The following is a 10,832-nucleotide window of genomic DNA, read 5'->3' on the forward strand; positions in this document are numbered from 1 at the left end:
GGGGTTGGGAGGGTGGTGTCTTCACATTCTCTATTCATGGTCTATCCACCTAGTGCTCCCCAGGCCTATGCTGGGCATCCACTGCCCACTGGGTAGGTAACCCCAGCCCCACCCCTACCAGCATTTCCAAATTCCTGGACAGAGCTTGGAGCTGAGTAGCCAGAACTGCATTGGGAATTCTTGGGCTCCTTGCTGGTCCTCACTAGACTCTGGAGGGGAGGGCAAGGGCGAGGCCCTGCAGCCAAGCCCCTGGCCCCATCTGGACCTCATGAGTGTGGATACCACTCTGCCTCTTGCAGTTTGGGGCCCAAGGAACCCACAGGGGCAGTAGGCAGAGACACAGCAGCCCTTGGGCAGGCAGACTGGGTGGGGAGTTGTGGAGAGGGATGTGAACTTGAGTGGCCCCTCAGACTCAATAAAAAGCAGAGGAACTCGAGTCCTCCGATGTGCCCAGAAGCTCTATACACACACACAGTTACCTCGGAGGTGGGGTCTACTGTAATCAGCACTTCACAGAAGAGGGAAACTGAGGCTTTGGTGTTGAAAACCCAGCCCTAAGGTCCCATAGCTGGAAGTGATGCAGGCTGGAGTGAACTCAGGCAGGGTTCAGACCAGGCAGAAGCCAGGAAGTTCAGTGATGGGCTTGACTGTCCTTGGAGGCAGCCTGGAGGGAGGGGGCAGGTCAGGGGCTGAGCGGTAGTTATAGGGGGTGGACTGCATGGGCTGGAGGAGTGCCCTTGCAGGGGCAACTCCAGGGGCCCAGTGGCAATGCCTGGAGGGACAGATCCCACAAGCCACAGACCACAGCCTCGAGTGAGAGCGGAGTGCTGGACAACAGGGAAGCCCAGGCCCTGGCCAGGCCAGAGGTGACGTGAGGCTCACAAAGAGGCTGGTGTGTCGAACTGGGGGATTTTGAGCCTGTGAAGCTGGGATTTATGGAGTAATGGTGAGTAGGACTGGCCTAAATGAAAGGCAAAAGGGAAAATGAGGAGCTCTGTTGGGAGGACCTGCAGGTCAGCCAGGCAGTCCTTCCCTCAGCACTAGCGAGCGGCCCACTGGAATATACAGCCATGGAGGGGCTGCCAGGTTGCACCTGTCCCTGGGACAGCTCTCCAGGGAGCCCCCAGGCACCTCTATGCCGACCTGAGTTCATGCTGCTTCTCAACAGCCCAGGTGGGTCCCCAGTGTCCACACCAGCAGGGCGAATGCACCCTGAAGACCAGTTGTGGAAGCATCCCTCCACCCTGGGGCATTCTTCCATCACTATCAGAGCAGCCTTGAGGAAGGGGCTATTTCTGAAATGCCCCTAAGAAAGACCACCTGCTGTGGATGGGTGACACAGGTAGCTCAGACACCCACTGACTCATCACCTTATGAAAGGAATGCCAAGTCTCCTGTGCAGCTTCATTTGGAGGGTTGTCCTTCTGCTTGTCCCATGCCCCCACCCTGTGCCCCACACCCCTTTTCCTGGTAAGCCCCAGGCCCCATTCTGACCTACCCTCCTTCATAGCCTCATCCTCCAAGAGGCCCCCAGCTGTCTCCACCTACGGGAAGCCACCCCCCCAACCCTGCTGCCCAGCCTACTTCCTCAGTGCCTCATTCAGGGTAGGTGGATGCCTTCTTTCTTTTCTCAGAATCTTTCAGCCGCCCACTCCTTTCTGACTCATGCTTGCATCCTCCCTGGCACTGATCAGCTTTGCATGCTAATGTTCATCAAATGAACCAACAAATAAGCGAGACGGTCACATCCAGCTTTATCAGTGGATGTTCTGGGTGGGAGGTGAAGCCGGATGCCTCCGGCTGTCCCGAGTAGCATGGACAGATTGGGTGTCAGAGGGCCATGAATCACCATGGGCTCCCCCACTGCTCAAGAGTCGATTTAGGACGAATACAGATGAACATGTGTCTGTACCTCAATCAGGGTTCTCGGTTGCACGCAATAGAAACCAGCTCGGGCTGGTGTGAGCAGTGGAGGAAGCTGGTACAAAAACCCTGGTGGCTCCCAAGTCCCCATGAGGGTCAGGAAAGTGGGAGCTGCATAGCCACCCTGAAGAGTCAGTCCCCTCAGGGAGGCCTCACTGCCTCCTCTGGTGAGGATCTCCAACAGACAAAGGGAGTGCAGGTGCCAGAAGGAAGGACACAGTGCCCTCTGCCTAGTTGGGATGCACTCTGAGGGAAAAGTCCCCAGATCATGGTTCTCCTTGTTAAGGTGTCCTTCCATGTCATATTCAGGTCAGTTTCCTCCTGCTGTCCTCTGGGCTATGGGGGGCAGCCACCTGTCCTCATTCACTGGGCTCTAGTGCTATCCTGTCTTGCGACCTGGCCTGTCCCGCCCTGCCAGCTCTACCTCCCACCTGCCCTGGTTTGGCTGCAGGACAGGCCTGGCGGCCTTGACCTTGGTCTGAGCCGGTTCCCACTGGACGCTGCATTCTTCCACCTCTTTTGGAATCACCCTCTGCATTCCAAGGGGTGGGACCTGTCATGCCCAGTCCCATTCATCCCCTGCTCTTTGGGGACAGGGATATGTTCCCATACTCCCCTTTCTTTTCTGCCATGGGAGAGTCCAGAGTCCTACAGCCGGGATGAGGCCAAGGACAACTGTTCAGGTGAATCTGGAAATCTGTTTCATTTTTTTAGGTACAGAAGAAGAATGCTTAGGTTTTTCTTTTTTCTCTTTCCTTTCCTTTCTTCTCCTTCCTTCCTTCCTTCCTTCCTTCCTTCCTTCCTTCCTTCCTTCCTTCTTTCCTTCCTTCCTTTTGTGAGAAAGCAGGATTTATTGAGAGGACAGAAAAGCTCCCAGAGAGCAACCCCTTCCGGTTTTCTTCCACTGTAGGAGTTTTCTGTCCTCTCAACAAATCCTGCTTTAAAAAAAAAATTTTTTTTCCTTCACTTTGACATTCAGAGCACTGGGCAGAAAAAAAGAAAAAAGAAAAGCTCCCAGAGCTGGAGGAGACCCGAGAGTGTTGCCCTTGCTTAGGTTTTTCTTAAGCAAACCTCATGCGGTTTCTTCCACTGAAGAGAGGAACGTCACAGTTTAAAAACTGAATCCAATTGCCAAAATTTTTGAAACTAGCCGCTTGGGGCCAAATGGGTTCCATTCTTCTGTCTGACCGCAAATTTAATCATCCATAACTCATGCCTTTAAAAAGTTGAGTGTCAAGGTTGCTGAGTAGACCACAGCATTCCTCCCTCGGCATGTTATGGCAGGAAACTTCCCTGGAGTCGTGCATAATTTAGGAGTTCAGTGTTGCTTGGGGGATTCAGAGAAATGGTTCCTCTCTCCACAGCAGGAAAATGCCCTTAACACAGCAGCTGCACCCAAGGCAGAGGTACCATCATGTGAAGGAAAGGACAGGAAGACAGGAGCTGTGTCTGTAGGGCAGGCTGTGTCCGCAGGGCAAAATGCAGGGGCCCCTGGGTTTTCTCAGGAGACAAGGGGTACAGAGGTGCTAAGTTGATAGGTCTTAAGCTCAGTGCACACACTTTATGCCCATGTTTGGTCTGTGCCTGCACAACGGGCAGGAAAGGCTGCGGGAGGGGACAAAATGGGGAGATGATCAAGGGCACAGGATGCTTTTGGAGGTGACAGGTACCCATGCTCACTTTCTGTACTGGTGGTGTCACAGGTGTATGCAGATTTCAGAACTTTTCGTATTGTACACTTTCAGTACATTCGGTTTATTCTATATTATCTATTTTTTGTTTACAGAGAAAGAATCTCAGAACCACCACCGTCTCCCTCCCAGCCAGGGTGGTGGGCGGCTGGGACTGTCACCCCACCAGGGTGACCTGCTTCTCCTGTGCTAGATCCAGAGTGACATGGGGCAGAGCCTCCCCTGCTGTGCTAGCTGCACCCAGAGCCTGTGAGCTAGGGCGGAGAAGCCCATGGCTGCTTCCAGAAGACTCCAGGACACTCTCCTGATCAGAGGAGGTCTCTCCACTTCTTTAGTATTGGTTTTTTTCTTTACAAAATTATTATTATTTTTTTTTAGAGAAAGGGTCTCACTTTGTTGCCCAGGTTGAAGTACAGTAGCACTATCATAACTCACTGTAACCTCGAACTCCTGGGTTCAAAAGATCCTCCTGCCTCAGCCTCTCGAGTAGCTAGAACACAGGCATGAGACACCACACCTGACTCATTAAATTTTTTTTGGTAGAGACAGAGTCTTGATATGTTGCCCAGCCTGATATGTTGCCCAGTCTCAAAGTCCTGGTCTCAAGCCACCCTCCCATCTTGGCCTCCCAAAGTGGTGGGATTACAGGTGTAAGCCACTGCACCCAGCCTGCACCATTAGCTTTATCTGTGAAATAGGAACCTCCTGAGCCAGGGTGGCTAATAGGACTGGTGAACACGGACATGGTGCCATTTCAGAATGAGCAGCCTGTCCCTGTGGGGTTTTCAATGTGAGATGCCCTTAGCAACTCATGGGACACCCAGGCCCTGACCCTGGAACCTTGGCCTGGTGGCCTACAGAGGAAATAGAACAGGAGATGGGAGGAGATGACCAAGGGTACAGGATGCTTTTGGAGGTGATGGGTACACATGTTCACTTTGAGTGTGGTGATGATATCACGGGTATAGACATATATCAGAACCTTTCCAACTGTGTCAGTTATACCTCAGCAAAGTTGTTTAAAGATAGTGCATGGGAAGGCAGTGTCAAGAGTGGATTCTGAGTGGTGTGATTGAGGATGATCTTCGTTTTCTGCCTCATGCTCTTCTCCTAACAGCTATTGGCAAGCCCTTTGCTCTGCAGGTTCTTGCTACAGCATGGAATCATTTCCTGCTTACCCAGCCAAAGACAAAGGGTGAAAGCCATCCACTTCCCAGGACTCCCCTGGTTATAGCCACTCGGGAGCCAAATCCCCAAGATACTATGTGCCTTAGTTTGGACAGGTTGCCCTCAGCCTTCCTCAGTCTATTCTGGAAAAAAGAAAACAAAACACAAGAACAACAAACTGAAAAAACAAAAATGGTGTCTGCCTAGTAAAAACCCCTACTCAGGCTGGGCACGGTGGCTCAAGCCTATAATCCCAGAACTTTGGGAGGCACTTGAGCCTAGGAGTTCGAGACCAGCCTGGACCACATAAAAATACCCCATCTCCACAAAAAATGAAAAAAAATTAGCTGGGCATGGTAGCCTGTGCCTATAATCCCAGCTACTTGGGAAGCTGAAGCAAAAGGATTGCCTCAGCCCAGGAGGCGGAGGCTGTGATGAGCCATGATCATGCCACTGCACTCCAGCCTGGGCAACAGAGGCCATGACTCAAAAACAAACAAACAAACAAATAAATAAATAAATAAAACTCCTACTTGACTATTAAGGCCCAGTGAACCCTGCACGCAGCACATCACATGCCCCCTCCCACCCTGGGCATTATGCCGAAGTCTAAGGAGGCACCCTTCACACAGCTGACTACAGGATTTCAGAGTCCACGCCTTGTGCGTGGAGACATTCCATCCCCAGCCAGTGATACTGCTCTACCTTCCAACTCTGTTCAGCTTCTGGAGGCTCAAAGGATGTTGCCTCAGTGGCCTTCACCTTTCCTTGACCAGGCTCTCCTGAATGGGTTTTTCTTTTTCTCCCTCTTTAAACATTTTGTTCGTTTATCTCCTCTTAGTGGGTTTTGGTACCATGTAATATGATGCTATGCACCTTTTATATGCACCTTTTGATACCCATGTCTCTACCAAAAGCCACTATATATATTCCATTTGGAAGCAGGGTGGGTATAAACAGATAGAGTATAGGCTGGGTTCCAGATAGGACTCTAGATCAGGTTCACACCAATTCCAGAAGACTTGCTCCTCCCCTCCCACCATCCCATCCGGGACGCTGGCAGCCGCAGCTCAAACGCCAGGCCCTGTCTTAAGCCCTTTATGCCCATTAGCCTATTTAATCCTTGCAAATAGCCAAGGCAGGTGTTTTCTTATTTTACAGATGGGACAGAGGGGCTCAGAGAGCTTAAGTAACCTGCCCAGCGTCACTCAGTCCAGGAATGGTGGAGGGAGGATGCAGTCCTTGGCATGCTCATCCCAGAATTCACAGGTGACATGGTGAGGTCAGCCACCTCATGCCAGAGACCCCAAAGGCTGTAGATTACCCGTGTCTGTGGTGGAGGCTCTGAGCCCCCTGGATCCAAGTCATGGCTGTAGATGGGCTTCCTCGGGTCCGTCTGCCTTCCTCATGCTCCCAGTGAGTGGTCTCCAGGGGTCTCGCTGGGAGGCAGGAGTCCCATGAGATGGATGGTCTCTTGACTACCTCATGCCGATGCCCAGCAACATGTGGGTCCTGGGAAAGTGGGTGTGTGGACTCCACCACATTCACTAATGGATGACTCCTGCAGGGGAGCACAAACTAAAGAGAAGGACAGGTGCCTGACAGCAGGGGCCGAGCCAAGAACAGGCAGCCTAGCTGCCCTCTCCTCCCCACCAGGTCTCCTAGTCTGAGGGGCCATCACTGTCCGACTCATCCTCGGATCCTCACTAAGATCAGTGAAGTCTTTAAGGCACAGATGATACTGTCACAGGAGGCCGGGAGGATGTTCATTATTTTTTAGTAAACTAATTTCAACATTCCTCCTTTTAAACAAGCCCATTTTATAACATTAAAGAAGTACATTTTACAATACATTGTGCAGTGGCACAGGTGGCTAATTTATAAATAAATCAGGGAGCAGTTACTAGAGGTGGACATCCAGGTATATTACTTGTGGAGCAGGACTCAGAGAGTCTGGGGATGATTCTCCAGGGAGTCGAGGTGGAGGATGGTAAAGGAGCTCCCCAGTCCACCAGAGCCCACTCCTGCCTCCCTAATGTCTGGTTTTCTTGAACAGGACCCCGGGCCCCTATGACCTATCCCTGCAAGGCCTCTGTGCTGCCCTTGGTGATCACAAGTTTCCTGCATGGCTGGGTGGTCCCTTCCAGGCATTGGCGTGCCTGCATGGGGTGCCAACTACCACCCGGCATTTCCAGTATGGCTCCCTGGATGTCTCCTCACTGCAGTACTGTCCTCCAGGTTAAGTTTAACATACTCTAGAATGAAAGCCTTCAGCTCTCTGAGCTTCCTTACCTCCTGTCCCTGTCCTATCTATAGTTCTCTCTCTCTCCAGCAGTCAGCTGGCCCCCAGTCACCAAAATGCTCTCAATTCCCAGGCAAGAACCTCTGGTTCTAACTTCTCAAGCCGAGGTTGAGAAATTCCCCACCCATCTGCTGATACCCTCTGAGCAGTCAGCAGTGGGGCAGTTGAGAGAGGAAGAAGGGTACTCCTGGACCAAAGGCTGCTCCCCTCCTACTCACAAATTCTCCTTCTGACTGTCACCTGTTTTTTGATCTTCCTGGTCAGCCTGTAGACAGCAAAGCATTGTGTTCCAGCCCACTGTCCCATGGCTCAGGTCCAGATATGCTGCCCCCTGAAAGTGCCTGATCAGCTGGATGTGGGGGACTGTGCACAGTTCTTTGGCCCTCTCTTGTGTCTTTGGCCCTCTCCAATGTCCTTGTCACACATGCCCACTGGGAATGCCCCAGCCTTTCCAAGTCTTTGCTCAGATCAGCATGGTGGCTTCCACCTTTGCCTTCTACCTGGTGACAGACTCCCCACCCCCCAACTGCACACAGGCCCTTCCTCCCTAGCCTTGGTCCTGCCAACAACTGCCACTCACCAAAATTCTACCCATTGTCAATAGACACACTTCATTTCTGAAGTTGACAAGCCAAGAAATAATCATTTTTTCTAAAGGTCATAAATAAAACACAAGTTGAACTAAAAACAGACTTTCTACCTTCCAAATACCAGAGAGGAACAAGGAAAATACAGACTTGGAGAAAAATAGGAAGCCCCCGGAAGTAGTAAAAAACAAACTATGGTGGGTGCAGTGGCTTACGCCTGCTGTATTCCCAGCACCTTGGGGGCCCAAGATGGGAGAATTGCTTGAGCCCAGGTTTGAGACCAACCTGGATGGGCAACAGAGTGAGACCTCATCTTTACAAAAAAAATACAAAAATACAAAAATTAGCCAGGTATGGTGACACATGCCTGTAGTTCCAGCTACTCGGGGGCTGAAGTGGAAGGATCACTTGAGCCCAGGAGGTTGAGGCTGGAGTAAGCTGTGATCGTGTCACTGCACTCCAGCCTGGGTGACAGAGTAAGACCCTGTTTCAAAAAAAAAAAAAGAAAAAGAAAACCAACAAGGAAAGAATTACAGGCCAATCTCCTTGATGAACACTGACACAAAAATTCTCAACAAGTTTCTAGCAAATCAGATCCAACAACACATCTCAAGGGGATCATCCACCATGACCAGGTGGACCTCATTCCTGGGATGCAGGGCTGGTTCAACATTTGCAAGACCATAAATGTAATTCAGCATATTAACAGATGTAAAACCAAAACCCACATGATTATAACAGTAGATGTAAAAAAAAATTTTTTTTTCAACAAAATGCAGCATCCCTTCTTGATAAAAACCCTTGAGCACCTAGGCATAGAAGAAACATTCCTCAAAACAGTAAGAACCATCTGTGATAAACCCACAGCCAACATTTTGGTCAGTGAACAGAAGCTGTAAGCGCTCCCCCTAAGAATGGGAACAAGACAAGAATGCCTGCTTTCACCTCTCTTGTACAACATAGTGCTGTAAGTCCTAGCCAGAGCAATCAGACAAGAAATGGAAATCAGAGGTATCCAAAAAGGAAAAGAGGAAGGTTAAGCTATTACTCTTTGCAGATGATATGATTCCATACCTTGAAAACACTAACGAGTCTGTCAAAAACCTCCTTGCGCTAATAATTGACTTTGGTAAAGTCTTGGGGTACAAAAGCAACGTACAAAAGACAGTTATATTTCTATATCCCAGCAATGAGAACCAAATAAAAAGCACAATTCCATTCACAATAGCCACCCCAAAAAAAGAAAGAAAAGAAGAGAAATACCTTGGCATCCACCTAACCAGTGAAGCACCTTTTTTTTTTTTTAAGTTTTAAAACAAAATTTATTAGCAAGAACAGGGAGAAAGAGAAAGATTCATGCCAGAAAGACCTGACATGGACGTGTCTCTTGAAAAGAAAGATGAAGGACCTTTACAACAAGAACTACAAAATGCTACTCAAAGAAATCAAGGATGACACAAACAAGTAGAAAAACATTTTATGCTCATTGATTGGAAGAAATGATATTGTCAAGATGTCCATCCCATCCAAGGCAATCTACAAATTCAATGCAAAACTCACCAAATTACCAACATCATTTTTCTCAGACCTGGAAATGACAATACAGAAATTCACATGGAAACAAAAAAGAGCACAAATTGCTAAAACAACCATCAGCAAAAGGAACAAAGTAGGAGGTGTCACACTTTCAGACTTTAAACTTTATTACAAGGCTACAGTAACCAAAACTGGCTAGTATTGGTACAGGAATAGGCATATAGACCAAGGGAACAAGACAGAAATTCTGGGAGAAAAAACAATCTCTCAACCAACTCATCTTTGACAAAGCACCAGTAATAATCACTTGGGAAAGAAGATCATATTTAGCAAATAGTGCTGGGAAATCTAACTGACCACATGCAGAAGAATGAAACTGGACCCCTAACTATCACCATACACAAAAATCAACTAAAAAAGGATCAAAGACCTAAATGTAAAACCTCAAGCTATAAGAATCCTAGAAGAAAACATAGGAAACACACTTATGCACGTCAGAGTAGAACCAAGTCCCCGAAAGTGAATGCCATAAAAGCTAAGATAGATAAGTGGGACCCCATCAAACTGAAAGGTTTTTGTACAGCATAAGAAACCATCAAGAGAGTACAGAGACAATCCATGGAATGAGCAAAAATATTTGCAAATTATCTATCTGATAAAAACCTAACATCCAGGCTCTACAAGGAATTCAAATGAAAAGAAAATAAACATGCACCCCCATTAAAAAGTGGGCAAAGGACATGAAAAGACACTTCTCAAAAGACGACATACAAACAGCCAACAGATACATGAAAAAATACTCAGTCTCACCAATCATCAGAGAAATTCAAATCAAAACTACAATGAGATACCACCTAACCCCAGTAAGGATGGCTATCATTAATAAGTCAAAAAACAACAGATGCTGGAGCAGGTGCAGAGAAAAGGGAATGCTTCTACACTGTTAATGGGAGTGCAAGCTAGTTCAACCTCTCTGGAAAACAGTATGGCAATTCCTAAAAGAACTAAAATTTGACCTTCCATACAATCCAGTAATCCATTTCCTGGGAATATACTCAGAGGAACATAAATTGCTCTACAAAAAAGACACCTGCCCATACGTTTTTGTCGCACTATTCACAATAGTAAAAACATGGAACGAACCCAGATGCCCAACAAAAGTGGACTGGATAAAGAAAATGTGGTACACATACACGATAGAGTGTTATGCAGGCATAAAGAACAAAATCATGGACTTCGCAGCAAATTGGATGGAGTTGGAGACCATCATATTAAGTGACCTATCACAGAAACAAAGAACTAAATACTGCATGTTCTCACTTGTAAGTGGGCCCTGAGAATGAGACACATTAGCACAAGGGAGGGAATGGCAGTGGCTGGGCGCTGCTAGGGGAGGTGAAAGGTGCAGGAAGCGACCAGAGGGGCGGCTCCCGAAATGGCGCCAACACACCAGACAACAAAGGCCTTCGGTCCGGCTTCTGTGAGCACAATTCCCTGTGTGCGCCAATTTCAAACCTCCCCGGGTGCGTCAATTTCAAACCTTCCCGCTGGCGTCAATTTCAAACCTGCAAGCCTCCAATCAGTACCCAGCTTTGTTATGCGTCCAATAGGACCATAACACGGCAT

At 48.5% G+C, this 10,832-nt stretch overlaps 1 protein-coding gene across 1 annotated transcript in view; it reads right to left on the reverse strand.

The window, feature by feature from the left end:
• The window catches only part of RAMP1 (receptor activity modifying protein 1), a 45,934-nt gene extending 39,707 nt beyond the window's left edge, over positions 1 to 6,227 (reverse strand). The window contains exon 1 of the mRNA XM_021712170.1: positions 6,106 to 6,227. The gene's annotated coding sequence lies outside the window, so the exon portion shown is untranslated. The remainder of the gene's footprint in view (positions 1 to 6,105) is intronic.
• Between the last annotated feature and the right edge of the window lie 4,605 nt (positions 6,228 to 10,832).

This window comes from Carlito syrichta, unplaced genomic scaffold, assembly GCF_000164805.1.
Source record: "Carlito syrichta isolate Samal-C Ts95f unplaced genomic scaffold, Tarsius_syrichta-2.0.1 Scaffold303113, whole genome shotgun sequence".
Lineage (NCBI taxonomy): Eukaryota > Metazoa > Chordata > Mammalia > Primates > Tarsiidae > Carlito > Carlito syrichta.